The sequence below is a fragment of the Pleurodeles waltl genome, chromosome 4_1 (genome assembly GCF_031143425.1).
Source record: "Pleurodeles waltl isolate 20211129_DDA chromosome 4_1, aPleWal1.hap1.20221129, whole genome shotgun sequence".
Classification (NCBI taxonomy): Eukaryota; Metazoa; Chordata; class Amphibia; order Caudata; family Salamandridae; genus Pleurodeles; species Pleurodeles waltl.
The window spans coordinates 925,767,072-925,793,864 of NC_090442.1; positions in this window are offsets into that span (position 1 = coordinate 925,767,072).

Here is a 26,793-nt window from a genome sequence, read left to right on the forward strand (position 1 = left end):
AGTGCTGTGCCGGTAGATTACCAGTACTTGATCAATGAGAGGGGCTGAGTTAAAGGTGGTCATGAAGAGGCCCATCTTTGCAAGTGACAAAGTGACTTGACTTTTCTGATTCCTTTTGGTGAGCTTTGTCTACCACAGTAAACCCCATTGATGCGCTTCACCATTGGTTTCACTGAATGATACGGACCACCCTAAAGAATGGTGAGCACCTTCCTTTACACTAAAATCTATTCTCACACCCTCTGCAACATCTATGATTATGCACAGCAACACTAAGCACATTGTGCACCTATCATTTTATAAACCTCACACAGCTTTCTTTCATAGGGTTATATGTGCCTATGTACAGGGAGCCATTATCAGAATCTTGTATGTAGAAATATTATCTGAAATAAATATTGTGTTCTAATATGACTTACAAAATATCAGCCCATTTAACGTATGTTTTCTAGTAATACATCTGATGGGGTAAATATCTTTGTAAACAATATTTTGGTACACAATATTTATGTCAGATGATATTCTGACATCAATATTATAGCAAATCCACCATTTCTGCATGGTCACCCAAGATGTTTTCTTTTTTTCTTTGTGATTTTCACACTTCATGCATTTTACCATGGTTAAAAAGTAGTAATGTGTTTGTGCTACCCCTCCAAAAGATGTCCTTTATATTGGAATTTCCTATTTGACAGATTTAACATACCTGTGAGTCCATGTTAATTGGCCTTTAACCTATCGCACCTGTGCCATGGAAAGATCGATATCATATGCAGTGTATATTTACATCACCCATAAATCCCATATTTGGAATATCCACATATTTGACAAAATGTATTGCTGCTAAAACATCACTGTGCTCTGGCTAGGCTGTAGTTTAAACGGAGTGACATATGGCAGGGTAAATGCCTTTGCCATGTAGGGAAAGTATGCCTTCATACATTCATGAGTTACCCCTATTGTGTATTTTTTCTATCCACATGGCACATTATATTTTATGCGGTCAGTGTGAGCTCACAGTGAAATAATACCCAATAGCTATTTCACTGTGTAGGGCAGGCTAGGTTTTTCTCTAATCAGTTTAGGTGGGGAAAAATCATTATTTTCCACCTATGCTAAGGGAAGAAAGAGATAGAAAAATGCTTCAAAGTTATATCTGAGATAAATGTTTAAATCTGATATAATAGCAAAATAAGGTTTGTGATATTTTAGATAGAAATGGAACTTTAAAAAATTTACTTTGACCTGCCTGAGCCAGAATTGGCTTAAAACCAGTGCAGCCAATCATCACACCACAAGAGCTGGAATAAATATCCTTGGCTGGGAAGGTTAATGACCCTTGTTCAGAGAACAATGGCCTGCATGTGTTAAGTGCTGGCCACGTAGCAGGACTTCTTAACTGGTAGTCAACAGGAACACTTGGCAACTCACAGGGGAAATTTAGCACAACCTTATTTGACTTGGAAATGCAAGTAAGGGAGTCTCCTATTCATCCCAAAGGTCCACATAGACAGTCATGCTACAGCCACAATAGGAAGGAAAACCAGTATTGACCCTCTTTTGTACGGGAGTAGTCGAGAAGCCGAAGACAGGCCTACCTGGTGGCAGCTGGGTTATGCCATGCTGAAATGGGGGGGTCGTAGACAATTTCAAAGTAAGGGAAAGAGTAAGTGCTGCAAAAGGAAATGCAGGACTGTGAGAAGATAATGAGGATCAGGTGGTGCATTATTTCCAGTCACTGGCGAATGCACAGGATGAATCTGGCACCTCAACCACCACCTCCCCCAAACATTTCCGGATCTAGGAACACTTCATCTGAAGAAGAAGGCCCTGCTGAAAGAAGAATCCTGCCTCCTCATACCTATCTCTTGCTGGAAGAAGAAAACTCACTCAAGGACATAAGGATGCCTGAATTCTTCTGACACCCAGGGACAAGTACTGTCTCCAAATAGTTGACCTAGTCTTGACCTGCTTCAGGGACATAAAAAGCAGAAGAACATCAGACTCCAAAAGAGGGCCCAGCTGACAAAAGGGGACTAGAACTGGCTGGGGGGAGATGAGATGCCAATATGCCTAGAGGAGCTAAAGGCTGCAGGGCTGAGCAGAAGAAGCCTTATCATCAGTTGGAGACTAAGGGCCTCATTACGAGGCTGTCGGTCCAAGGACCACCAGCCTCACAGTGACAATCGGACCACTGCAACTGAGGCAGTCTGACTGTCACATTATGACCCTGGCAGTTAGACTACCAGGGGACTCTTGCCCCCAGCGGGAACATGGTTCTCAGCAGTCCGACGGCAGTCTGAGCTGTACTCAGCCAGGGCGGCGCTGATTACAACTCCACTTACTGTCATTCTTTCCATGGAGGTATGACCGCCATGGAAAGGCTGGTGGTAAGAAAGTGCTGGTGGCCCCGGGGGGGCCCTGCACTGCCCATGCCCATGGCATTGGCAATGCAGATCCCCCACCGCCCAACACCATCAGAATGCGCATTGACTGCTTTGCAGACAGTGCACATTCAAGAGGTATTGGGGGGCCCCTTTGCGACGGCATTGGCCTCGGCTCCATGTGGTGCCAAGACTAATGTCGCCGCACAGTTTCCACTGGGCTGACCGGTGGAAAGCTTGGTTTCCACCAGTCAGCCCAGTGAAAACCTTGTAATGGGGCTGGTGGAGAGTCTGCCAGCTCCACTGTGGTCCCCTCAATGCGATTCTGGCGGTCGGCTTGTCTGACTGTCAGACTGGTAATGAGGCCGTAAGAGCCTGATTCAGAGCTTGACAGATGGGTGTTTACTCCACCAGGTCAATGGAGTGAAGTGCTCTGTTGCCCTGACAGAGTCCTCACCTGCCAAATTGTGAGATGTATGTTGGCCCAGTGGACTTCTGTAGCATTGGCAGGAACCACCATAACAGTGCTTTCTGTCAGTAAATTGTAAGTTTGACGGATCACTCCGTCAACATGACTGAACTGCACAGCAAACTTACATTTAGTTTTGTAAAATAAAAAAAAATCTCTCCCTTGCCATGAAATCTTTCTGCCATGGCAAGGGGGGCATTTCACATTTTTCTTTGCCACTTACCGCCAGGGTTTATCTGGCAGTGATTGACAATATAAAATGGCCATGTGTACACTCACATTAAATCTGTTGGGTGGACACATGGCCAAACTTTCAGTGGCCCTTACTCTATTGGGCCACTGGAGCTTCATGTTGGTGGCAAAAACAGATACTCTCTCTACCAAACTCTATATCAGGATATTAATCTGAACGTATAACTATTGACGGGGACAACCCAACTGATGCATCCAAACTTTATTCCATTGTAGTCGACCCAAAACTACACTTAGATACTGGTTCACCATGAACTGTTGATTTTTTTATAGTGCTTGCCTTTCTCAGGGTGCTTTTTGCCTTAAAATTCCAACTCTCCTGTTCCACTTAACCTAATTTGATAATCTTGGGGTCTTTTTGCTCATTAATATTTTTCTCTATTTTCCTAAATTGGTTTGGGAATTTTACTTTTCACTTTAAAATCGTTGGTGCTGTTGGAACTTAGCATACACTTTTCTATTGATTGCATGATACTTGTGTCAGAGCTACAAGAGGTTATGCAGAGATTCTCTCAGAACTCTGCTTGACCAAACCAGAGTGGTTTTATTGACCTGGTAAGGGTACCCCTTGATAAAGTAATAACCCAATTTTTGACAAGTGTTCTGCTTGTTTATTACCTTGACGTGCAGACCAGCACATGAGTGACGGGGTTTGTTTGTAAAGGCACTATGGCATGAAATCATCATTTTTATTGGCCCCTCATAGCCTCTTCCTTTTTCGTATTGAGGTTTACTATCTAATCACTACTGTTACAGTGATAGGGTGGTAGATTAGGAAGAAGGTAAGAAACCCCTCCTATCATGAGAGCTGGATCTAGGAGACAGTGGAAGCTGTGGGTCCTACGTGAAGTGCCTGCAATGACACCTTTCTATGACCTTATAGAATGTCTTGACTCCTGAATGTGGACAAACAGTGGATACTTGTTAGTGCTTATGAAGATAGGCCTCTAGAAAATACATTAGTCATGTGAAGTAAAAGCAAGATGGGGAGACATGGCAAGAGCGACTAGTACACAGCCTCAGTGAAGAGGAATCACTATGAGTAACTGATATTACTTCAAAGTTGATGTGGCTTAGACTCCTTACAGCAGCGCTCTTTAACTCCTTGGCTCCTGGGCCATTTTTCCCCAGTCTTGAGCCATTTTTTGGCTATTTGAGGTAGTTTGTGCTTAGGCCCCCACAGCTTTTTGTGCACATAAGCTATCTATGCCAAACTTGTGTCCTTTTTTTCCAACACTCTGGTGACTGTAAAGGTACCCAGAGTTTGTGGGTCCCCACGGAGGAGACCAAGAAATTAGCTAAAATACCGCTAAATGTATTTTTAAAAAATAAAATGGGAAAAAAGTGCTGGAGAAGAAATCATCTTTTTTTCCCCTGCAAATGGTATCAACAAAGGGTTTGCAGAGTTAGAATCACCATCTTCCCAGCTTTCAGAAACAAGCAGACTTGAATCAGAAAACCAAACTTTTCAACACAGTTTTTGCATTTTACTGGGACATACCCCATTTTTACTATTTTTTGTACTTTCATCCTCCTTCCAGTTAGTGACAGAAATGGGTGTGAAACCAATGGTGGAGCCTAGTCAGCTAAACATTTCTGAAAAGTAGAGAAAATTCTGAATTCAGCAAGGGGTCATGTATGTAGATCCTTCAAGATGTTCCTACAGAAAGTAACAGTTGAAATAAAACAATATTGAAATTGAGTTAAAAAACAGCCCTTTCTGACTATGTTTTCTTCTGTACCTTTTTCCAACTATGATAGATTTTTGAAAGCAATATACTGTTATATTTGCTGGACCCTCCTGGCTGCGTGGATATATAGCTCTTGTAGATTAATCAAGATCCCAAGCCACTTAGAGCCAATAAATGGGTTGTACCTTGAATGGGTTTTCATTTGATACCGGGTATTCAGCAATTCATTTGGTAAAATATAAAGAGTGAAAAATAGGTATCAAGGAAACCTGTGTATTTCCGAAATGGGCACAAGATAAGGAGTTTGGAAACAGGGGTTATTTGCACATCTCTGAATTCAGGGGTCCCCATACTAGCATGTGAATTACAGGGCATTTCTCAAAATAACTTCTTTCTTAGACACTGCCTTACATTTAGAAGTAAAAAATGTAGAGAAAGACAATTGGCAATAACACTTGTTCTTCTATTCTGTGTTTCCCCAAGTCTCCCTATAAAAATTGTACCTCACTTGTGTGGATAGGCCTAGTGCCCGTGACAGGAATGTATCACACAACAGTCAATGTTAGTCCTTACATGAAGGCAACTGTTGACCTGGGGTGATCCATTCCTGATGCAGGCACTAGGTACAGGCACTCAAGTGGGGTAGCATTTTTATCAGGACAGGTTGGAAAATACTGGTTGGTAGGAATTTTGTGGACCCAGCATATTCCTGTAGTTTGTGTGACAGAAATGCAAGAAAAAATAGAGTTTTTATTCAACAGTTCACATTTGCAGGGTGTTATGGGTTAGAAAACTTTGGGGAATCCACACAAGCCACACCTCTGTGGACTCCTCCGGGTGTCTAGTTTTCAGAAATGGCTGGGTTTGGTAGGTTTCCCTATATGCCCGCTGAGCCCAGGACCAAAAATGCAGGTACCTGCCTTACCAAACCAGGTTGTTTTGTGATAGATAATATGACTTGGGTGGTGAGATTTGGGGCTGAACTAAATTAGGGAGCTCCCAAGAGAGCACTTTCTCTGTGCTTGCCACCACATACACCTGCTCTCTGGGTTAGGCTAACCTGCTATTGTCCTGCTGCACAGACTGTGCTTGCAAAGTGACAGCACGACTGTTCTCATCACCTCCCTCAGAATCACTGGAAGAGGAGTTGCCAGATGGGACTCCTCCTACTGAAAAATCACTCTCAGAGTCTACTCCAACGTCCTATCCCTCAGATGCTGTTTCAATATCTACTGTCTCAGTCTCTGATCCAAGTCAGAGCTGTTCTCCATACCCTGAGTTAGGGTTTGAGCAGCAGTCATCCAACAAGAAGCCATCTCTGCTACTGGATAAACTGTCCCTCTAAAGCACTGGCCTACGTAGACGGTCACAAAATTGCTAGTGGGTGTGTGTGTGATGCATGCAACAGTAACGGTCAGTCACCTCACCATCGCTTCTTCCCTCAATCAGCACACTCTCTCAAGACACTCAAAAAAACAAAAAAGACACACTATTACTTCACCTTGTAACATACCCATCATCACAGTCTCCTGTGGCACCCAGTCCGCCAATCATTATTGGTGGTCCCACTCCCATGACCTCCTCCTGGGATTCCCTCACTACCACCCAGCAAAAGTGACCTTCATCTCTCCATAGCCCCCCTTGCACATACATTTCACTTGTATGATAGCTTGACTTGTTTATGGCTGCCTAAAAGCTACAGTTGAAACACGTTGGTTGGAGTATGTGCATTGCTTTGAGGACGGGTACTGCAAGATGGGGTGTGGTTTCCCTGGGGGCCTATCGCACTCCCATGACCTCCTCCTGGGATTCCCTTACTACCACCCAGCAAAAGTGCCCTTCATCTTTCCATAGCCCCCCTCGCACATACATTTCATTTGTATTATAGCGCAGATAATGGCTGGCTTTACTAGTTCACTCAGCTATTCACATAAAATACAGATTTGATCTTTGCAGCAGGTATATAAACCTTCTGCACTACTTTATGGCATCAAAACTGCCACTAGACAAAAGTCTGATTCTTCTCTGGCAGAAACATAATCACAAGAGTCAGCTTGACTTTTTTATTGCTGCCTAAAAGCTACTGTTAAAACATGTTGGTGGGAGCATGTGGATTGCTTTGAAGACGTGTGCTGCAAGACAACTGGATGCACACACACACACACAGGCCCTCATTCTGACCCTGGCGGTTTGTAACCGCCAGGGCAGAGGGCAGAGGAAGCACCGCCAACAGGCTGGCGGTGCTTCCGGGGCAATTCTGACCGCGGCGGTAAAGCCACGGTCAGAAAAGGGGAACCGGTGGTTTCCCGCCGGTTTTCCCCTGCCCCAGGGAATCCTCCATGGCGGCGCTGCATGCAGCGCCGCCATGGGGATTCCGACCCCCTTCCCACCAGCCTGTTCCTGATGGCTTACACCGCCAGGAAGAGGCTGGCGGGAACGGGTGTCGTGAGGCCCCTGGGGGCCCCTGCAGTGCCCATGCCTCTGGCATGGGCACTGCAGGGGCCCCCTAACAGGGCCCCATTAAGATTTTCAGTGTCTGCAAAGCAGACACTGAAAATCGCGACGGGTGCCACTGCACCCGTCGCACCCCAGCAAATCCGCCGGCTCCATTCGGAGCCGGCTTCATCTTTGCTGGGGCTTCCCCGCTAGGATGGCGGGCGATCTGCTTGAGGTCGCCCGCCGGCCCAGCGGGAAAGTTGTGATCACCGCCGCAGTCATTTGACCGCGGTGCGGTGTTTGGGCGGTTTCCGCCCGGCGGGCGGCGCCCACCGCCCGCCGGGGTCGGAATGACCCCCACAGACACACACACACACACACACTATATATATATATATATATAGTGTATAGTGTATAAACCACTTTTATATGTGTGTGCATTTTCCCTGGGGGGCTTTTGCAGTCCCCAGGGATATATTTATATATAGATACAACAATTAATAAAGATAGATCTATAAATAGATATAAGCATATCTACAGAGATATATATATATATATATTTTTTAATAGATGTATGGTGTCCCTGGGGGGGCAATCTTGGCCCCCAGGGAAACCATAGATCTATTTTTAAAAAATTACCCCCACAGGGGGTCAGCCCTGTTTACAGGCGACCCCATGTCAGTTTCATGTTTGATTTTTACCAGTTTGAGGGTGGCGATTGTGCCCCCCAGGGGTAAACTACTGAATGTAAAAAAAAAAAAGAAATATGCCCCCGGGAGGGGGGGTGGCCTATTTACAGTGGGGGCTGACCCCCCCCCAAGTGTAATCATTGATGTCTAGTTGGGTTTCCTGGCCATGGATCGCAGCGCGGCTATGATCCACAGCCATTAAACCATTTCAGGAAGGCCTCGTTTGAAAGGGGAGAATCTCCCCTTTCGAACGAGGCCTTCCTGAAAGGTGGGGAGGCCCTTTTGAACCCGTTTTTCCAATTAGAGCAGAAAGTAGCCTTACCTTTGCTTCCTGCTCTGGTGGGAATAACAAATTGTGACATCAGAGCACATCGCAGCGGGCTGATGTCACAGAGGGGTGGTTGGAGACACAGAAGCTCTTCCGTGTCTCCCAAGAGAGTTTTAAATTAAAACAAATCCTCCGGTACGACGCACCATAGGATTTTTAAAACTCCTCCCTGGAATGGGCCACTGGTCGTGACCCGCACCAGGGAGGGAGGGTGTGTGTGCGTTGGCCAGTGGTGACGCATGCACCAATGAGGTTAAGAGAACCTTTACTTTTTAGAGACACCATTTTGACAGTTTCTTTACACATTCACTAGACATGTTGTATTGAATATTAAGTCAAAAATAATGTTTACCACAATATTGTGTTTGTTTATTTATAATGGAAATGTCAAAGATATTGAAAACAATGTTCTTGACAGTAATATGATAAATCAGGCACAAATATTGAATGTATCTATATAGCGATATATGTTCGTATGTATATCCATACATATATATATATCTACATATATGTAGATATATATATGTATGTGTATATATTTACATATCTATATGTGTATATATAAATATACGGTCACCACTAGGTAGTTAAAGTTAGGACCATGTTTCCATAGGAAAAGGGTTTTTGGGAGTTCAGGCGGTTCATCTGCCAAACTCTTAATGAGCCCCATAGTTTTGGAAAACTATGTGATCATCCATGCCCCAATTAAAACATCCAAGTGCATGCCAAAGCACTCATCACCCTGGCACTCTAAGGACATTACTGACAATAATTGATGCTTCCGCAGACTGGAAGAAAACCAGAATTCTCCATGAACTCTTGATTCTGAAGTCCCTCCTCTAAGCACACAGAAGAGCTCATCAAATCAGCCAAAGCAAAGTACTTTACCAGCACCACCAGTGAAGCCACCAACAGAAGCAGAACACTTTTCAACACAATCAAGGACTCCATCAACCCCCGGCCATACCCACCTATTCCTCACTCCACAAAAAGGTGCAATACTATCAGACTTTTTCTCAGCAAGAAATACAGATCTGACACCATATTGACAACACCAAGTCTGCCACCCTTTCCTGTGTAGTTCCTCAATGGTTGGCCTTCAAAGCCCTTTCTCTCACAGATCTCACAACATATTCAATTCCCTCAAAGCCACTTCATGAAAATGATACCTTACCCTCTTCCTTCATTAAAGCTCTCTCTGGGTGTACTCTCTCACCCATACTCATCATTGCCAATAACTCCCTCACTCAAGGCATCTTCACTTGAACTCTGAGGACAGGCCAGATTCTCCCACTCCAAAGGAAACATAGGGGGTTATTACAACTTTGGAGGAGGTGTTAATCCATCCCAAAAGTGACGGTAAAGTGACGGATATACCACCAGCCGTATTACGAGTCCATTATATCCTATGGAACTCGTAATACGGCTGGCGGTATATCCGTCACTTTACCGTCACTTTTGGGATGGATTAACACCTCCTTTAAAGTTGTAATAACCCCCATAGTCTAGATCCTGATGACCTCACCAATATACGGCATATGAGTCACCACTAATTCATTAGCAAGATCAGTGAAAAGCTTTCTATGTTCAGCTTTAATATCACATCAATGTTAATGATCTCCTGCACAACTACTACTCTAGCTTCTGATCACGCTGCAACATAGAAACCACTACCTTACATACCATAAACAATGCCTTCAGCAGTTGATCAATCTACTCTCATACACTCACTGAAGTTGTGAATGGTATTCAAAGCAATGTCCATCACTGCTTTTCCTCCTAACTTTCCAATTGAGGCAAGTTTTTTTTTCACATGGGTAACTTCAGATTCTCAAAAGATCCCTGTCACCTTCAGAGTCTCCCAGGGTTCCATACTGTCTCCTGGCCTCTTCAAGCTCTGTATGAAGCTGCTTGGTGAGCTACTCCCAGATAACAGCATCAAGATTCACCAGTATACTGATGATATAAAACTCTCCTTCAAAGTCTTTGCTGTTTCAGGCATCCAATGACTGACACATTGGCCACATATAATACAGACGTGGATGTCCAGCACGTATCCAAAAAACAACTGAACCATGACAGAATTTCTGTTATTTGCAAGAACCACAAGCAAGAAACTACAAACCTGGTTCAATGACATGAATCCCCATTGCTTCGAATCCCAACTTCCACCAAATGCTAAGTCACTTTGATTCACCTTAGGCATCAACCTCATTCTCAAGGAACACATTGCAAAAAAGCAAATATGCTATGATACCAGCTCTCTCTTCCTAAGAACGTTGAACCATTTCTTCCAGAAAGTGATTTCAGAACTGATGTTCATCCCCTTGCATGTTCACTTCTAGATGATGGTAATGCCCTGCTCCATGGCCTTCAAGATTCCACTGGCACCCCTTAAGGGCATCCTACATGCTGCAGCATATCTCAATCAGGGCTTGAACAAATATGATCACGTCACCCCCACACTGAGAGAACCTCATTGACTACCCTTGCTGGCTTGCACCATATTCAAAACTAGCTGCATCATTTACAATGCATCATACCTAGCACCCCTACACAATTCGTAGACAAATCCATAATTGCTGGTGGTTTACAGCACATCCTCATCCAGGACACTGTCATAGGCTTCAGCCTAAGAAGTGTAAAATAGAAGAAATAAGGCAGCAGGTCTTTTCCATCCATTGTGGTATGGAGGGATACATGTGTTATACTGAATGCACAGGCTACTGGACAATGAACATTACTAACTCATCTGGAAGTGGTGCAAAATATACAATTTTCTGTCTTTTGGACAGTTAGGGGTGTGTAGACTCAACATTTAGGGGGTCATTCCTACCCTGGCGGTCCGAGACCGCCAGGGTAGGGGACCGCGGATGCACCGCCAACAGGCTGGCGGTGCATCCAGGCCCATTCTGACAGAAAAGGGAAACCAGCGGTTTCCCGCCGGTTTTCCCCTGGGCTGCAGAATCCTCCATGGCGGCGCTGCAGGCAGGCCATGGGGATTCTGACCCCCTTCCCGCCAGCCTGGTTCTGGCGATTTTGACCGCCAGAACCAGGCTGGCGGGAACGGGTGTCGTTGGGCCCCTGGGGGCCCCTGCAGTGACCATGCCAATGGCATGGGCATTGCAGGGGCCCCCTAACAGGGCCCCACATTGATTTCCAGTGTCTGCATAGCAGACACTGGGAATCGCGACGGGTGCAACTGCACCCGTCGCACAAAAGCAACTCTGCCGGCTCCATTCGGAGCCGGCTTCATCGTTGTTGTGGCTTTCCCGCTGGGCGGGCGGGCGGCCTTTTGACCGCAGTACGGTCTTCTGGCGGTTCCCCCTTGGCGGGCGGCGACCGCCGCACGCCAAACTAGGAATCAGCCCCTTAGTTTCTAATAAAGAGATGTCAGATTGTATGTGAGGATAAACAAATTCAAAGAACACACCATTTGTGTTAAACCTGATACCGTTCCATTGATTACTATATTAATCAATTGACAACAAGATTGTTCACAGAGTATGGGGGTCATTACAACATTGGTGGTAAAAGCCGCTTACCGCCGTGCCGAAGACCGCCAACACACCGCTGTGGCCGCGGAATTCCGCCACGGTCATTATGACCCACAGCTCAGAATCCGCCAAAATCCAGACACCCACACAAGTCTGCCACACCAAAGGTCAGTGATAAACTGGCGAAAACAAAACCTCCACTGTCACGCCAACAGGAATACGCCCACACTATCACGACCCACGAATCCATGCAGCAGTCTTTCAACCGCGGTATTCCATTGGTGGTACACACCGCCGCGCTCAAAATACACACACATTTACAAAACACATCCACATTGGACAAATCGAAATACACACACCTGATACACATACACACACCACTCCCACACATCCAATACAATATAAAACACACACCCACATCACCCACAAACCCTTACATCAACATTTGCGACTGAAGGCCAGAGAGAAACACCACCATCTACAAACTAGCATCCACAGGCACTCAACACCATCACTCACACAACATCCAAGCACCTCATACAACACACCTCTAAATATCACCCCACACATCACAACACACACCAACCCACACATCACCCACACCACCCCATGACACCGCAAAGAAAACCCAGGTTCTCTGAGGAGGAGCTCAGGGTCATGGTGGAGGAAATCATCCGGGTAGAACCACAGGTATTCGGATCACAGGTGCAGCACACCACCATAGTTAGGAAGATGGAGCTATGGCGAAGAATCGTGGACAGGGTCAACGCAGTGGGACAGCACCCAAGAACTAGGGATGACATCAGGAAGAGGTGGAACGACCTACGGGGGAAGGTGCGTTCCGTGGTCTCAAGACACCACATCGCGGTTCAGAGGACTGGCGGCGGACCCCCACAACTAACAACATGGGAGGAGCAGGTCTTGGCTATACTGCATCCTGAGGGCCTCGCAGGAGTAGCAGGAGGAATGGACTCTGGCAAGTCAAACCTTTAACTACTTCATTCCCCACCCACCTGCATTCTATCACATACCCCCACCCTCGCCCTCACCACTCCAACTCCTCACATGTGTCCCAATATCACAAACCACACATCCCAAACCCAAGCCCTGCATGTAACACCAAAGCATGGACACCCATCCCCAAAGCATGGCCACTGCACACACCAATGCACCCCCCTAAACAATTATCACACAAGGTCCTACACAGGAATGCAAGCACTGGGGTACATGGTCATTCACCCATTGCACACCATGGCACACACAGATGCAATAATCATGCCTTTATACCCCTACAGGACCCCTACCCAACGTCACCAGACAGGAGGGTCCAGATATGTCCACTCCACCCACAGAAGAGGCCCACAGTGATGACAACAGCTCTGTCCAACTGGATCAAGATGACCAGCCCGGCCCATCTGTGACCTCAGGACAGTCGGTTCCCCTCACACTGGCACAGACCACTACAGAGCTTCCCCCCTCTGGAAACACCAGCACAGCACCCACCCAGCGGGCCCATACCTCTGTCCCCAGGACACGTCAATCAGTAGTGTGTCCACCACTACAGGGAACCCAGGCTAACCCACCATCCCAACAACACCAGGGACCTGGGGGCAGTGGTAGTGGGCACACGGTTCAGGGGGCAGAGGCACAGGAACACAGAGGAACTGGGAGGGCTGCTGTGCGACAGGGGGAGGACAGGCCCAGGGAACCCACTCTCCACGAGGCCCTCTCCAACATCATGGGAGCCTACCACCATTCCCAGGAGACGATGGCAACGGTACTGGCCAAGTTTCAGGAGACCCAGTGGCTGCAGGAGGAACAGTATTTGGGCTTCAGGGAAGAACTCAAATCCATCAATTCCACCCTGGGCACCATTGTAGGGGTGCTGAAAGAACTCGTGAACACCAGGAGGGACACTGTGTCACAACAAGGGGCCCCTGACACTAGCCTGGACGATGAACTGCCCACCACCTCCACCGGCGCTAGTGGACAGGAGGCACCGCCACAGGACCACCACACCAGCACTCCACCCCCTGCAGATGGAGAACCACCTCGCAAGCGGTCCCTGAGATCCAGGACAAAGACAGAGAACAATGCCAAGCCCCCGCCTAGAAATGAGACCACCCTGATTGTCTTCCTTCTGTCCCACTTTGTCACCCTGTCCATACTTAAGCTGCCCCAGCTCCACTTCCTATGCCCCTTTGGAAAATGCACCTGTGAGACAAATAGACTGGACTCTGCCATGGACATTCCTCCACCATCACCCCTGACCATTTTACAACCCCCTCCACTATTTAGCACGTAAATAAACACCCTTAAATCACAAAACAATCTGGAGTCAGTCTGTGCTTTCACAATTGTGTATTTGCAATAACTGAGGGAAATAGCAATGTCCATTTTATTATCAACATACCTATGTCACACAGCTCTAGTCCATGCGGAAACAAATCAGATGTCACACAGTGGGACCCACATCTGTGAAATCGTAAGGGAAAGTGACAACTCAGTGACCATACACTGGGTAAAAATGACAGACAGATGAGAGGTAGTAGAAGTTAAATCAGATGTAGCAGCCAGTGTTGTCTTCTTACCTGTGTCTCACTGGAAGTATTGCAAGATCACTGTGTTCCTGTTGCCTATGTCCTCTTCTTCTGCTTCCTCGTCTTCACTGTCCACAGGCTCCACAGCTGCCACAACACCTCCATCAGGACCATCCTCCTGCAGAAAAGGCACCTGTCGTCGCAAAGCCAAGTTGTGAAGCATACAGCAGGCCACGATGATCTGGCACACCTTCTTTGGTGAGTAGAATAGGGAACCACCTGTCAGATGGAGGCACCGGAACCTGGCCTTCAGGAGGCTGAAGGTCCGCTCTATAATCCTCCTAGTTCTCCCATGGGCCTCATTGTAGCGTTCCTCTGCCCTTGTCCTGGGATTCCTCACTGGGGTCAGTAGCCATGACAGGTTGTGGTAACCAGAGTCACCTGCAAATGTCGAGGGACAACTGTTAGACACACACTAACTCATAGCGACATCCCCAGACCCAGACACCTAGTCACACTGATTGGGTCCATGCTCTCAACTAATAGCCACACACGGTGCCTCTGGAGTTGCCCCATCACATAAGGGATGCTGCTATTCCGTAGAATATAAGAGTCATGCACTGAGCCAGGAAATTTGGCATTCACATGGGAGATGTCGGGTCTGCCAAACACACCATCTGCACATTCATCGAATGGTAACTCTTCCGGTTTTCTGTACACCTGTTCACTCCTGTGGGGGGGTGGCCAAGGCCACATGTGTCCCATCAATGGCACCCATGATGTTGGGGATATGTCCCAAGGCATAGAAATCACCTTTCAATGTAGGCAAATCCTCCACCTGAGGGAAAACGATGTAGCTCCGCATGTGTTTCAGCAGGGCAGACAACACTCTGGACAACACGTTGGAAAACATAGGCTGGGACATCCCTGATGCTATGGCCACTGTTGTTTGAAAACACCCACTTGCTAGGAAATGGAGTACTGACAGCACCTGCACTTGAGGGGGGATTCCTGTGGGATGGCGGATAGCTGACATAAGGTCTGGCTCCAACTGGGCACACAGTTCCAGGATTGTGGTACGATCAAGTCTTTAGGTGATGATCACATGTCGCTCCTCCATTGTCGACAGGTCCACCAGCGGTCTGTACACCGGAGGATGCCGCCATCTCCGCACATGGCCCAGCGGACAGTGCCTATGGAGAAGAACAGCGAGCAGAGAGTCAACCTACTCTGAGGTACGTTAACACAGCTTAATTTGAAAATATTAGCAAATCGACTTATGCCTGTATTAGTGTTTAAGCAAGGCCTAGATATCTGTGACGCAGTCCAAAATAATGCCATGTGGCCCCCTGAAATGGCGGCTGCCTGACCTGTAAAGTAGGACAAGGGGATATGAGGTAACTGCGCTGGCGTTGTACACCGTCGCGGTAGGCGGTCGAAGACCGCGACGCAATCCTGCATTTGTTAACATTGGACCCTATGGGTCCCAGGAGCCAATGACGATGTACGCCGGCGGTGACGGTACGCACCGTCGCGGACGTGACCGCCATTTTCTCTCTGTTCAATCACTTGATACCTGATCTTCGACAGGAGAGGACCTACACTGCACGTGCTGCTGTGACCTCAGTCTGGAAGAGACAATGGCTCATGTGTCTGGGGAAAGGGCCCCTGCCTTCAGCACGGAGGAGTTGGACAAACTGGTGGATGGGGTCCTCCTCCAGTACACGCTACTCTACGGTCCTCCAGACAAACAGGTAAGTACACTGTGAGCATGCTGTATGGGCAATGCCTGTGTGGAGTGGTGTGGATATAAGATAGGGGTGGGTGAGAATGAGGCGTGCATGAAATGACGGTGAGTGCATGTGCGTCATCGCTAGGGTAGGGATGCTGGCCAATGATTATGACGGTGCAGACGGTAATATCTTCTCCTTTTCCCCTGCACTATTGCTGTAGGTCAGCGCCCACCAGAAGAAGGACCCTGGGGGTCTACCACAGACGGAGCACCCACTGCCAGAAAAGATGGGAGGACATTCGCCGCTGGAGCAAGAAGACGGCGGAGGCTTAGCTGGGGATAGCCTCCCAACGTGGGAGGGGTGCCCGTCGCACCATGACCCCCCTGATGTTCAGGATCCTGGTGATGGCGTACCCAGAGTTGGATGGGCGCTTGAGGGCATCACAGCAGCCACAAGGGGGTGAGTATACTCTCATTCTGCTGATTCAGCACGCATTGTAGATGTCTGGGTGGGGGAGGTGGGCTGTGGGTTCCCCTAGGCTAGGGCGAGTTTAGTAGGCAAGGTCCCTTCTTAAGGCAGGCCCTGTGGCACCCCACCCGACCTGTGTACAGTGCCAACTACACCTAGTCAGGCTCCTGTGACATCCATGTGTGCAGCAATCTGGCATAGCTTTGTAACCCATGTACCTGGGATTGATTAGGGAACTCCAAGTGCACGGCGTAGTGCAGGGGGCATCTGTTTCTGTGGTGTCCACCAATGGTAGTGGTATTGCATGCAGTCAACATGTCCTTCTTCTTTCTTCCCCCCCCTTTTTGTGGTCTCCCTGTTCTTGTGTGCATTAGCATCATCAGGCGGAGGAGCAGTGGCACCGGAGCAGGAGGGAGCTGCATCCCACATGGCCTTGGATGGCGACACAACGGAGTCTTAATTCACCAGTGGGACGGAGGGCGAGGGGAGCTCCACGGCGGGTACAGGAGCTGAGACCAGCGATACGGACTCCTCCTCTGATGGGAGCTCCCTTGTGGTGGCGGGCCCATCTGTGCCCCCCGCATCTACAGGTACAGCCGCCACCCCCCCTACCAGCACTGCCCTCCCAGCAGCCCCTCAGCGTGTGTCCCGTGTCCGCTCACCCAGGAGGGTGGGCATCTCCTTCGCCCCAGGCACCTCAGCCCCTGCCACCGCTGCTGCCCTCAGTGAGGAGGATATTGACCTCCTCAGGTCCCTCATTGTTGGGCAGTCTACCATTTTGAATGCCATCCAGGGTGTAGAGAGGCAGTTGCAACAAACCAATGCATACCTGGAGGGCATTCATTCTGGTCAGGCAGCCCATCAGCGAGCTTTTCAGACCCAGGCCTCAGCACTGATGGCAGCCATTGTCCCTCTCTCTAGCCTCCCCCCTCCAACTTCCTCCACCCAGACCCAAACCTCTGTACTTCAGCCTATCCCAAGCACACCATCAGACCAGCATGCACAAGGGAAGCTCTGGCAAACATAAGCACCACACATCCCACAGGCACTCACACAAGCATCATACACATGTAGACACACCAACAGCCACTGCCTCCACTGTGTCCCCCTCCTCCATGTCTCCCTCCTCCCTCCCTGTCTCTCCTCCACTCACACCTGCATGCACTACATCCTCAGCCACTACGTCCATCACCAGCACACCCACCACTACACCCCGCTCATGTGCACTCACCACCCCCACTACCATTCACACATCCCCTGTGTCCTCTACCAGTGTGTCTGTGAGCCCTCCTCCCAAACTACACAAACGCAGCCACACACCCACCCAACAGCCATCCACCTCACGACAGCCTCCAGCCCATGCACCTTCACCCAAAGTCAGCAAACGTACACCTCCTACAACCACTACCTCTTCCTCCACTCCCAAATCCCCCCATCTACCCGTCCCAGTGTTCCCCAAAAACTTTTCCTGTCCAACCTTGACCTCTTCCCCTCACCTCCCCCACCCCTTCAGTCTCCTAGGGCCCGCCTCTCCAGGACCCAACCCAGCACCTCAGCCACAACATCTGCTGGACCAGTGGTGCCAGTAGTAACCGGCTTCTGGAGTGCGCCAGGCAGCAGGGCAGCCAGTGTGGCAAGGAGCCAGAGCATGGACAGTCCCCCACCTGTAAAGCATAAAAAGTTGGCCAGTGCCCGGCGGGAGAGAGGAAAGAAATCAGCCACCAAAGCCGCTCCCAGGGGTACAGTTGGGAGTGTGGAGACAGCTGTGCCACCATCCAAGGTGTGGAAGGGGCACAGTAAAACCGGCAAGTCTGGGAAAATCTGCACGGCGGACAATACCACCACCAGCACAGCTGCCCAGAACACCACCGCCACCAGCACCGCTGCCCAGGACACCGCCGCCACCAGCACTGCGGACCAGGACACCGCCGCCACCAGCACCGCTGCCCAGGACAGCGCTGCCCAGGACACCGCCGCCACCAGCCCCGCAGGCCAGTGAGCCCCAAAGATTCCGACGCTACTGAGGCCACCATGAGTTGGATGAAGCACTCTGGGCACAAAGCCTCCTCCAGAACCAGTGGAGTATCACCTCCTCTCACACAGTCCTTGGCAGGATGAAGCACTCTGGGCACAAAGCCCCCTCCAGAACCAGTGGAGTATCACATCCACTACCTCAGTCCTTGGCAGGATGAAGCACTCTGGGCACAAAGCCCCCTTCAGAACCAGTGGAGTATCACATCCACTACCTCAGTCCTTGGCACGATGAAGCACTCTGGGCACAAAGCCCCCTCCAGAACCAGTGGAGAAAGACATCCACTACCTCAGTCCTTGGCAGGATGAAGCACTCTGGGCACAAAGCCCTCTCCAGAAACCAGTGGAGAATGTTATCCACTTGAGAGACTGTGGCTTTGCACTCCCCAGGATGCAGTAGTAGGCAAACCACCCACTGTAGAGACTTGAGAGACTGTGGCTTTGCGCTCCCCAGGATTGACCAGTGGGCATGGAACCCCCTCCTGGATCTGGCATCGTGCACTCATCCGGCTGAGGTGCCCCCCCTTCCCTTCCCCCTGAGGTGTCTGTTTTATTTCTATCTGATGCCCCAGCAGTGTTCTCTCCGTCGGGTATCTTGTGTGGGCCTCGCCCATGCCTTTTGGACCCAGTGGTCCACGGATTATAATAGTGGAATAACTTGGACTTGTATTCTTGGTGTATACATTTGTTTATAGTGTGAATATCTTTATATATGTACATATTTTTGATTACTGTCTTTGGATATATCACAATCATTCGACTCATTTCCTTTTGTCCTTGCATTCTTCCAGGGGGGGTTGGGGGTTGTAACTATTATGTGTCAATATGTATTAGCGTGTGTGTTGTCGTGGGTGAGGGTGGGGGTGGGAGTGTTGCGTGTGTGTGTCACTGTTTTTTCCCTCCCCCCTCCCCTGTGTTGTAGGTGCAGTACTCACTGTGGTCTTCGCCGCTGGCGTTCGTGCTCCTGGTAGAGGAGCAGGAAGATAAAAGCTGGAAGAATCTGAAGTTCCGGTTCCATGGCGTCCTGGTTCCTCGTGGGATGTGTAGAGGTGAGCGTTTCCCCTTCCAAGTCCTGTTTCCGCCGTGTTTTTGTTCGCGGTGAATCCGCCCCAGAAAAGGTGGCGGATTAGACTGTTGTAATTCTGTGGGCGGTACATTGTCCTCCGTCTGTCTGTTGGCGGTTACCGCCGCGGTGTTTGTTTGTACCGCCTTGGCGGTCGGAGTGTTAAAGTGGCTGTCTATGTTGGCGGTTTCCGCCACAGTCGTGATTCAATTTTTTTCCGCCGGCCTGTTGGTGGTTTTACCGCCAATTTAACACCGACCGCCAGTGTTGTAATGACCACCTATGTGTGTAAAGAGGTAAAACTGTCTCATTGTTCTGACGGATGTAAATTAATTGGTGTGTGGCAAGGAAAAGTATTAGTATAAGGGAAGATGTGTTACATGGTTATGAGTAGGTTGACAAAAGAAAACAATTAGTATTGCACCACTGAATTTATCATACAGTTTTTTGAGGTGATATTCACTGAGGAAGGGATTCCTGAAAAGAATGTGAACAATGGCATACAGTTTATTTCTCAGGAAACAGAAGGACATTTTGGAACAGTGTGAGATTATTCATCATACAACTCCATGGTATCAACCACACATCAAATGGTTTATAGAGAAATTTAACAAAATATTTGTGGAATGCATCCAATACTTAGTGAAAGGACATGTGGGTTCAGTGTATGCGGTGACAGGTATGTAATGGACATATACTTGTTTACTAACTACACAATAAAATAATCAAAATATGAAACTGTCACTGTGGTCACTGGACTATGGGGGTCATTCTGACTCTCCGCCGCCCGCCAAAGTCCCGCCGGCAGAATACCGCTGCGCGGTCAAAAGACCGCCGCGGTAATTCTGAGTTTCCCGCTGGGCTGGCGGGCGACCGCCAGAAGGCCGCCCGCCAGCCCAGCGGGAAACCCCCTTCCATGAGGATGCCGGCTCCGAATGGAGCCGGTGGAGTGGAAGGTGTGCGACGGGTGCAGTTGCACCCGTCGCGATTTTCAGTGTCTGCGTGGCAGACACTGAAAATCTTGGTGGGGCCCTGTTAGGGGGCCCCTGCAGTGCCCATGCCATTGGCATGGGCACTGCAGGGGCCCCCAGGGGCCCCACGACACCCGTTACCGCCAACCAGGTTCTGGCAGTCAAAACTGCCAGAACAAGGGTGGCGGTAAGGGGGTCGGAATCCCCATGGCGGCGCTGCTTGCAGCGCCGCCATGGAGGATTCCCTTGGGCAGCGGGAAACCGGCGGTACACCGCGGTCAAAATGCCATGGGAGCACCGCCAGCCTGTTGGCGGTGCTCCCGCGGTCGTTGGCCCTGGCGGTCCATGACCGCCAGGGTCAGAATGACCCCCTATGTCCTTTTGAGTTGATAAGAGGAAGAAAATCAAGTACTGAGTTTTGTTCCATGGAGTGGTCATTAGAAGCACCCCAAAAATTTATTTATTCTCAGTGTCCTCTATTTCTGAAAGTTTGTCTGGGAAGTGCCTCAAAAATCCAACAGTTACAGAAATCAAGTGCTTCAGCTGCTGCATATACTTGACAAATAGTTTGCATCAATGCAGGGCTGTGAATCACATTTACCAGTGGCCCCAGTCTAGCATTCATTTAGTATGATATACTCATTTCCAGTCTGTGTGATAGCTACCTTCAATTGGCCCAGTAACGTTTGCGGTCTCCGTGAAAACAGACTCCTTTGTCATCAACAGTTGTCATACTTAATATGCTGATATCATTGTACATGCAGACTGATCTCCAAAAGCACTATATAGGTGTGACCCTTCTTTTCCCATTCATCTTGCCCTCCTGTAGACAAGGTCGTATCGCTGGCACTTGATGTAGTTTGGAGAAATATGATGGACGAACATAATTAACATGTTGGATTAACAGATTGTCAATTTACCTATTTATGTTTCCACCATGGAGCATTGTATAAACGTAAGTTAACATATGTTTCCTCAAAATACACACTGATTACTTCACTTGCCAAATGAAACCTCTCTATAGAAAAAATAAATATTTGCCAATTACATAGCCACTACCCTTCTTCCCAAGTACCTATCTGAAGACCTGCCAATGGACAGTTGATTGCCAGCCACATATTCACAATACAACTACTTGATGTAACTCAAATTTCTATTGAACTGCATTAACCATCTGACTTTGAAGTTACCTTCAAATTGTGACATTATTTAGGATCTCAATACTTTCCAGCAGTGTTTGTCTTAAGGCTATAAATGATAGAGGTTTCAAAAAGCTGAATGCTTTGTGTTGGAGCACACAGTGCGTGAGCTTTGTCTGTTTGAAACAGCTCTGAGTTGCTTCTGAAGAGTTCTAAAGCTATACCATTTCAGCATTGAATCTGGAATCATGTCCTAGTCTTTTGAGGGCTCTTTCAAAATGTTTATGTTATCCGACTGTAAAACATCTTCAACGGCAATCCCCACCAGATGCATGGGTTTTGTACGCAGGATGCCGGACATGGGCTTTTAGCTTCAGTGAGATCCTTCGGTAGGGCTGTGATGTGTTGGTTCCTTTGCACTCCAGATCATTGGTACTTGAGGCTTCAAGAGCATACTAATAGGTCTCCAGCAGCAGGATATGTACTCTTGTAACTCGGGCACAGATCAGAAATACCAAGTTCTAGTAAGCTAGTGCGTTTAAGACCTACTCCTCTGATTCTTGGTCCATGGTGAGAGGAATGCTCTTGTGATTCATACTGCTAACCCAAGAAACATTTTAATACTTGCGACTTTAAGAGAAAAAACCCTAATACCTTGTGCAATTTTCAGACCTCCATTGCCTCAGTTATACTGTTTCCCGACATCAGTTTACACCTGCATTTGGTAGAGAATGAAACATCAAACAAAGTGTATTTCTTTCAGCTTCTGTTTTTGTTTGGGGACTCAACTTCCTTGCAAATTAGCTTAATTATGCCCTCTTTCTCACCTATCCTGCTCATAATTATATCCCTACCTTTTCCTGTTGTGCTACATGCCATGGTTCCGTTCACAACTTTCCCTGAGGTTTCCTTGGCTCAAACCTGGCAAGTAGGACACGGGAGTAAGGAGATCCCCAGAGAAAATGTGTGAGGAATTATGAGTTTGTTGCAAAATATCAACAGTGAATCTTCCAAGAATTTAAAAGCGCCTATAAATTTGATTGAAGCAATAAGAATCCCACATATGTAAAAAGAGCAAACCAGAGAACCCCCAAATACAGCACAGTTCCAAGTGGAAAGTATCTGGAGAGTAAAAAGGATGGTGTAACTTTTTTCTTGACAGTATGTCAGTTTGAATCACAATCCAGTGGGTCAAACCAACAGATGATACTTTCAAAGAAATGCTAAGTAGGGGGCAGATGCCAAAAGTCACAGTCCTGCGTGTTATACAGTGGTGCTCAGCCCATTCAAAGTAATGTCAATGTCTTATGTGGGATGAGACAACACCCCTGTTTAGACCTTCACCTTGAGATGTTAAATTAAGCTCTGGCTTCATGTGGATATTAGTGTAGATTTAATAAGGCTAACAACAGTTTTATGAAAAGGTTTACCACACTCGTTTTTGCTGTAGAAATTCAGCACCAGCTTTAAAAGACTTAGGGGCATATTTAAGGAAAGTGTGCAGCGCCTCTTTCTTTGCACCCCTTAGCGCTCCCCCCTACCACCACCATGTGTGAGCTGTACCTAAGATATGGTGCACCATGGCACACGGTAGGGGCAATAGCATCATTTTTATTGACGCTATTAACGTACTCTGCTGGAATAGTGCCAAAATATTGCCACTACTCCTGCAGATTACATGGAGTCCATTCTAAATAATAGAAGCCCCCTTCTAACGCTTGCTCTGGGCAGGCATTAGAAGAGCCCTAAAAAATTATTCAAGGGGAATCTGTTAGATTTCCTTGTGCCATTTTTGCAGCCCGCCCTAACAGGGGAACGACCCCTTTCCATACATAATGCCTAGCGCAGGTAAAATGTAGTGCAAAGGATTAAAAATGGTGCAATGCATGCATTGCACCACTTTGTAAATGTGGCACGAGAATTTTGGCATCGTTGGGCCACATTAGCGTAAAAAACATTGCTCTAATGTGCCGCAAGGTGGCGCTATGGGCTTATAAATATGCCCCTAAGTAGCCTGAGTGCAAGTTTTTTTTTTTTTTGTCAGCACTCTTTATTTCAGCATTTTTGTTTCTTAAAACTTCCAACAGGTAGTCTTCTTCATAGCTATTTGTCCAAATATGAGTTGGCTCTGCTAATTCTAGATCAAAGTCTAGGAATATATCCCCATGCTCGCTGACAGGAAAAAAAAATTCTTATATCTGGGTCTATCTTTTTTTCCGGTTTAGGAGCAGTTCTAAAGTGTCAATGGCCAATCAATAGGATTTTGATAGGAAGCTACCATACCATTAGTGGAGGAGACCAGGGTCAAAGGGTAATATAATCTATGAAATGTTCCCGGTCATCCACTCAAACTTTTATCTCAATGTGTGGTATTTATATTCTGCTTGGTGCGTTAAGTGGCACAAAATCTGTTTTTCTCCAAATTTCTTTTCTACCCATTATGCAAACCAGTTCGATCCAGTCCTGTACAAAAAGGATATACTATCTTTTGTCAACACTATCCCAGAATATAATGCTGGACGTTGAGGATAAAAGATGTGCCATAGATCTAATGCTGAAAAAGTTAATTATTACCAGATCTCTATTGAATCATATGTGTCAAGGTGGCGCACCCTACGTAAATACCTTCATATAAATGACCATTCTCTGTGTTCCCTTTGAAACTTGGCAGATGTCTGTTAGAAAAATAATCAGATGTTAAGATGAAACTGAACTCTGCACAAGGCCGTGTGATGCAGATGCCCAGAGGCCTCAGCTCATTTATGTATCTCATAGTGTGACTGGAGTTAGCTTAGGCACATAATAGCCTATGACTAGAAACTGACAAAAATAAAGTAGATAGTTCAAACCTAAATACAAATTTGAGCACCTCAGACCAGGCTATTTTCAGGACACAATGTTGTTGTCTACTGAATGTACCTACTAGCAGTCCAATTTCACTGTATGGTTAATAATAGACACACTAGGCAGGCTGTGAAACAGTCAGAGTTTAGTGCAGCATGAAGGCTGACAGAAATGAGGTGAATTGTCCTGCACTAACAAGTTGGTAACTGACCCCTCGGCAGCACTAGAATTCCCAGGCCTTCAGAGGCTGCATTTTGTGTCTGGTCAAATCAGAAGCATACCCACATAGGTCCCCACATATGCGTCTTGACATGCTGTGTATGGTTGCTCTCTTGTCTGCACCTGCAGACACTCACCCAAACTAGGACTCTGAATCACTAACCTATGCTCCCACACTGATAAGCAGGAAAGCGAGAGCAGAGGTGAGCTTTAAGAGTGGGTTGGCAGGAAGTGTGGTCTGTGTCTTGTATCCATTTATGGCAGCAACATAGAGTCACATAGAACTTGGGAAACAGGGTGAATGAATAAGGTGGTTAGGGCATTAAGGACTCTGGATAGCATTCAGTGAGCGAGGAGCCTAACACCTAAAAGTGTAGCTTTTTACAGTTTGATTAAAAATATTCAGATTTATCCTAAAGAAAGAAGGATCAATCAGAGAGAATGCCCTTCAGTCTTGAGATGAGAAATGTAGGCCCAAATCTAATGGCGAGTCTCATGGCTAGCATTTTGAGTGGAGGAAATATCAGAATTAACTACCAAGACTACATAAATTTAATTATATAGCCCGTATCATAAAAAAATACAGAGGGCCTGATTACAACTTTGGAGGAGGTGTTAATCCGTCCCAAATGTGACGGATATACCACCAGCCGTATTACAAGTTCCATAGGATATAATGGACTCGTAATACGGCTGGTGGTATATCCGTCACTTTACCGTCACTTTTGGGACGGAATAACACCTCCTTCAAAGTTGTAATCAGGCCCAGAATCTCTTATAAAACCACCTCATCTATGCAGGACTGAGAGAGCATAAACAAGGCCCATTGTGGACCTGTGTTCTTGATGAGGAGCAGCCCAATCATAAATTGTGTGACGTTATGTTGGTGAGGATTTGTGTCCTATTAAAATAATGTAGTTGGAACATCAGAGTTATTTATTCACCAATTTGGAATATTTTCTCACCCAACTTTCTTTCCTCAGGGGCTATATGTTCAGTTTGTTTCCACAAAGTTTTATGAGAGGTTTAGCTATATCCCCAGAAAAATACAACTCCACTCTTTTCTCCTTCTGTTGGGCCTGGCTGTTTTAGTAATGTCACCCCCAGATTTTTGCCTCCTGCTACTGAACTTGTTTTTGTTGGGTTTAGGCCTCTGTGCACTTTTTCCCCGCTAACCAGTGAAAATTGCTTGTTTTCCCTCCTTCAAACATGATAAATCTGGCCTACACCTAATTGCCACATTTAATTTACCTGTATGTCCCTAGTATATGGTACTTCATGTACCCAGGGCCTGTAAATAAAATGCTATTAGTAGGTCTGCAGCACTCGTGCCACATACTAAAGTTCCCTTCTCAAAACATTTCTCATGCCTGCCACTGCAGCTTGTACTGTAGTTTTAAACTACCATTTCAATGTAGCAAAATAAACCTTTTGTGAGGCCTAATCCTTCCTTTTTTCAATACTTATAAGTCACCCCTAAGGTAGTCCCTAAATGTTCAAACGGCATGGTGCATTGTATCTAAAACGTGGGACGTGTGTGTTTAGGCTTTACATGACGTGGCAGTAAAAAACTCCTAACATTGTTTTTCGTTGTTGTAAGGCCTACCTCTCCCAATGACTAATACTGGGTTGGCTTATTAAATGTAATAAGCGCTAACATAGGATTGGGAGAATAGAAATATGCTGTTTACACTCAAATGAATTTAAATTTAAATTCCTTTCACTGGTCAAGTCAAATTTGAAGTCACAATTCTGAAAATGCCACTTTTAAAAAGTTGGCCTTTTATGGTCCCAACCATTTGTGCCATCTGCCAGTGTCCTGCCAGTATCCTGGGTCACATGACTCTAAATGGCTCTGCTGTTGGGGTTCATATACTGTTTCCAGATGGTAACATAAAAGGTTCTTAGATGTGGAAAGGCAGGGCCATCCTGGCAGAGTGACTAGTAAGGTGCCGTACCGTGCCCCACTTACACTTCAAAAGGCTTTGCCTCCTGCACACACAAAGCAATCTGACACCAGCCCTGCCTTTTGTCACCAC